The sequence below is a fragment of the Podarcis vaucheri genome, assembly GCF_965113315.1.
Source record: "Podarcis vaucheri genome assembly, chromosome: 13".
In the NCBI taxonomy this organism is placed as follows: domain Eukaryota; kingdom Metazoa; phylum Chordata; class Lepidosauria; order Squamata; family Lacertidae; genus Podarcis; species Podarcis vaucheri.
Genome location: NC_138751.1, coordinates 10,158,869 through 10,164,199, shown reverse-complemented (window position 1 = coordinate 10,164,199; position 5,331 = coordinate 10,158,869). Strand labels below are relative to the sequence as shown.

At 43.1% G+C, this 5,331-nt stretch overlaps 1 gene segment (V, D, J or C); it reads left to right on the top strand.

Annotated features, from left to right (window-relative positions):
- The first annotated feature begins 403 nt into the window (after positions 1–403).
- The window catches only part of LOC309516865 (T cell receptor alpha chain MC.7.G5-like), a 140,060-nt gene continuing 135,132 nt past the window's right edge, over positions 404–5,331 (top strand). Inside the window, exons 1-2 of the C gene segment in view lie at positions 404–552; positions 1,184–1,501.

Sequence of the window (5,331 nt, the reverse complement as noted above, 5' to 3'; positions counted from 1 at the left end):
CCCCCTGCCCGGTTCCCTTCACTTCTCTCAGTGAGAGAACCACCAGAAGTCCTACTGGAGGAAGATCTCAGTGTCTGGGCTAAGCAATGGGGTAGAGATGCTCCTTCAGGTATAGCTACCTAGATAGCTAAATAGTTCCCTGATTTGAGTGCTTCAACTTTTGTAAAGAACCAGATAACTAGATAGCTATGTCTTGTAGATGAAGCTCTCAGGTGGCTTTCAGACACAAGGTGGAGATGTTGAGCAATCTCAGCTAATACTACATCCTATAGTATGATGCCAGATATTGAGTTCTCATTCAATAGCACACATTGGCAACCTGACCACTAACCACATCCTTTTCTTATACCTTAAGTTGCTTTTTAAACATTGCTTACCAAGAGCAAGGAGTCACCCACATTTCATACAGCCATGTTTTTGGAGCCAAGCCCATAAACTGCTCAGAACTAGCACCAGAGTCCCTACCAATTTTCTGCTGTTCACCTTGTCTTTGATCCAGGAATATGCCTCTCCTTTGTGCCTTGGCTCTGCTCATCATCGTCTCAGCCTTAAGTAAGTGATCCATTTCCTCACCATTGGAAGAGGTCAACTTTGCTTCATGTCTTTTCAGGTGATCAAGATTCTCCAAGTCAGATAGATAAGGGAGTCCATGGAAAGATTTGTGGATGATCTCCAGTAGATTGCCAAGTATTTTGACTCTCAATTATTTTAATGAAAGCAGCAACCAAAATGCCAAACTCCTGGGTTATGCTTCTGAAAAGAAGAAAGTTATCCAGGTACGGCATTTGTCTGTGGAAGTACTGTGAGCTGCCTTCAGTTCTAGTACTCAAAAATAAATTCCTAGCCTCAGAATTCATTAAGTCTAAGTGTATGTCTATGTGCATCAGGCTCCAATTAGTTGTCCTCGGGATTTTACTATGAATCAAAGTCGATCAGGGATATGTTTAAGCTCAATGTTGCCTGTGAATCTGTTGTTGTTTTCACTTGTCACATTTAAAGGCCCTTGGTGTTATTCTCATGCTATCCATGTGCCTTTGTGACAGGTGTTGCTCAGGGAAGAGTGCACATAACACTACATTCTTTTAAAAGGTGTTCACAGAAAGCTAAGAGTCAAAGGAGCAGGAATGGTTTGTCGTTTCGTCCATTTATCCATCTAACTTTTCTGTCCTTATCTTTTGTACAGAGGGGAATGCTGGAGAGTCAGTGACCCAAACTGAAGGCACTGTGACCATAACTGAAGGAGACCGCATTGCTCTCAACTGCACCTACACAACTTCTTACTCAGCCTTCCCATTCTGGTACATTCAGCAACCCAGCCAACCTCCCAGGCTCTTCCTGGATGATTTTGGAGGGGGCACCTCTTCTGCTGATGAGGTCAATCTAGGATTCAAAGCCAAGCATGATAAAGAAAAGAAGACTTTCAACATGGTGAAGATTGCCAGCCAGCTGAGTGACTCTGCTGTCTATTTTTGTGCTTTGAGCGACACAGTGGGGTGGGCTGGTAGAGAAGCAGAGCAAAAACTTGCAAGGGGAAACAAGCGGTGGCTATGCAGGAAGAGCTTTGTTGGGACTTCAATTGCACAGCCAACTTGAAGACTGGGAAGGTTTCTCTTTGAGATGAAGCTACATACTACTGTGATCTGAGTCCCGCAGTGGTGCTTGACTGCATCATCTCACGCACAGGGTGGTGGTGGTGGTGGTGGTGAGGAGGAGGAGAGCAGGATGTCCCTTCTGAAAGGAGAGATGGTGGGGCTCTCTCTTTGCATATATAATTTTTATTAGATTTCCTGTTTTACAATTTTAAGTACTCATTTAAACATCCTTACAATATCAATGACTTCTTCTCTTTCCATGGTTCATTTTACATACCATAAATCCCTGCATATTTTACATAAATTAAACCGTTCAGTATTCCATTATTGCACCCATCAAAACTTATTTACACTGTTGAATTTATCTTAATGCTGCCAGCATTTTCAAGTGTGCACGATTTCACCCCATATATTTAATAAGCATTTTCCAATCCTCTTTAAACGTATGCTCTTCTTGTTCTATATGTTAGGTCTGCAAGCTGTGCATATTCCATCAGCTTAAGTTGCCATTCTTCTTTAGTTTGGACCTCGCTCATTTTCCATTTTTGGGTTAACAAATAACACGGGCCTCAGTAGTGGCATATATAAATAACCTTTTGTGACACCTGGAAATTTCCATCAGAATTATACCCAACAAAAAGGACTCTGTTTTTTTAGGAAGGTACTTTTAAACAATTCCCCCCCCAATTCATTATGGATCATTTCTCAATACTCTTTTATCCTTTTACAAGTCCACCACATATGAAAAAACATTCCCTCAACCTCCTTGCATCTCCAGCACTTATCTGATTCAGCCTTATACATCTTAACAAGCGTACTCGGAGTTAAATACCATCTGTAAATTGTTTTCAGCTGGTGGGGCTCTCTCATGCCTGGACCTCCACTGATCAGTGAAGCTGAAGAGCTGTCCAGCCGTGCAAGGAGCTGTCCACATTCCCCTACAAGAAACCGTCTTGGGCAATATTGCAGTGGTGGAGGGTTCAGAGGGAAAAACTGGGTGGACTAAAGGAATCATACATATAACACAGAATTGTGGAGTTGGAAGGAACCCTGAGGATCACCTAGTTCAACCTCCTGTGTCAGGCTTCAGGAAATCCAATCCCTCCCCCAGTGGCAGCCAAGAAGCAGATAGACAATAAAAGTTCTTACCAATTAATTTATTCAATTTTCACAGGGAGAGACGAAGGAATGCAGTCTCCCCTAAATAATGGCATTGCTCTAAGTAACGTCCCACCCCCTACGTCTCTCCTATTCTACGTCACCCTTACGTCAGCTCATCTGCGCTTTCTGCCTCTGAGCTCTCTTTTTTACTACCTTCAATGCTCATGTGGTCCTGGGAGGGGAGAGGATCAGGAATGCTTTCCAAAGACACAGAGTCTGTCAGCTGTTTCTCCCTGGTGTTTCTTCTTCCTGCTGTTCCTCTTCCAATATTTCCCAGCTTCTCCCCTCGGCTCCAATATTTTGGCCACCTCATGAGAAGAGAAGAGAAGACTCCCTGGAAAAGAGCCTGATGTTGGGAAAGATTGAGGGCACAAGGAGAAGGGGACGACAGAGGAAGAGATGGTTAGACAGTGTTCTCGAAGCTACCAGCATAAGTTTGACCAAACTGCGGGAGGCAGTGGAAGACAGGAGTGCCTGGCATGCTCTGGTCCATGGGGTCATGAAGAGTCGGACACGACTAATGACTAAACAACAACAACCCCTCTGCAGCCTCTGAACTATGCCCTTCTGCAAACCACTGTTCTAAATCAATACTGTCCTCCTGTTCTCAGGAAGTTTCAGGAGAAGGGGGGCAGTCCCCACCATTCCTCCTCAGTCCAGCCCCTGACACCCTGCAATGCAGCTGTCCCATATGGGGATCGAACCTGCAACCCTGGCATCATTAGCACCACGCTCTAGCCAACTGAGCTATCCATGACACTCCTCTTACCCTTGCTAGAGTCAGCTACATTCCAGCAGAGTTTTAGTGTTTTATGTCCTTTTTCCCTTTTACTTCTTTTTAATTGTATACCAATCACCCACCTGAGGGTCATTTGGTGCCGGTCAGGTCGGAAATCTTATAAATAAGTACATTAATGATGGGACAATCTAGTGAACAAACACATGTGAAATTGATAAAGACCATAGACTTATCTATTCATCACTAAGAAAATCCTGCAACACAAGGCTGTAAGAAGGAAATTTCGGACTTTATTAAAGAGAGGGAAAGAGAGGGGAAACTGCTTTTTTATCCTTTGGGTGATGGACTGGAAAGTTTAAATTTGGGGTCCCATACTGTATATTTTGTTAAGTGTTCTAGGTCTTGAAGCTGTCATGTGGCTTTCAAACAGAAGGTGGCAATATCAAGCAACCTCTACTCTACTCTACTTATAAAATATTGAGATATCAAGTTCCCATTCAATAGCACACATTGGTACCTAGACCACAAACCACATCCTGCTCTTTTATCTTAAGCTGCTTTTTTGACATTACTTACCAAGAGGAAGGAGTCACCCACATTTCATCAAATCATTTCATACAGCTGTGTTTGTGGAGCCAAGCCCATAAACTGCTTACAACTAGCATCGGAGTCCTTACCAATTTCTTGCTGTTTCTTGATCCAGGAAAATGTCCTTCCTTTGTGCCTTGGTTCTGCTCATCATCATCTCAGCCTTAAGTAAGTGATTCATTTCTCCATCATTGGAAGAGATCTCCCCTCCCTTCATGTATCCTCAGGTGATCAAGATTCTCCAAGTCAGGTAGATAAGGGAATCTATGGGCTTTGCTCCATCCGTCTCTCCATCTAATACAATCTCTTCTGCCATTATCTTCTTTACAGAAGGGAGTTTTGGACAGAATGTAACCCAGAAAGAAAGAACCATGATCGTCAACCAAGGAGCAAGAATCTCTCTTGATTGTGTTTATGACAAAAATGTCTACTATCTTTTCTGGTACATTCAGCCTCCTGGAAAACCTCCAAGGATCTTTTTGACTGATTTGGGAGATGGTACCAGCTCTGGCGAGGGACGCAGTCACAACTTCCAAGCCAAGCATGATAAAAACCAGAAGAGCTTCAACATGGAGAAATCTGCCAGCCAGCTGAATGACTCTGCTGTCTATTTCTGTGCTGGGAGTGACACAGTAAAGTCAGTCGGTGGATAAGCAGAGCAAAAACTTGCAAGGGGAAATGAGCCCAGATCTGCATGACGACTGATGACCTTTGTAGCAACTTTGTAGCAACCACACATATATGGGAGTAGGGGGGGGATTATTTGCATCTACAAGTAGGTTAACCTACTTATTCACGCTTTCTAAAACAGTGCAAGAACTGAAACACAGCCACCCTTCCAAATTCAAGCTGATCCAAATTTTGCAAAAGTAATTTCCAGCCAAGTAATGTACTGTATACATAAATGCACCTACTGAGATAAAGTGCACCTAAAAATGCAAATATTAGTTGAAATGACATACCAATGTGCATGTTTCAGGGGTCCCCCCCATTTTTGCAAATTTTCTAAAAATGCATACAGATAAGTTTAGATATCTCTGCTGATGTCTCTATGATGTGATGTGATGATGATGATGATGCAGAGACATCACCTTGCCGACAAAGGTCCATATAGTTAAAGCTATGGTTTTCCCAGTAGTGATGTATGGAAGTCAGAGCTGGACCATAAAGAAGGCTGATCACCGAAGAATTGATGCTTTTGAATTATGGTGCTGGAGGAGACTCTTGAGAGTCCCACGGACTGCAAGAAGA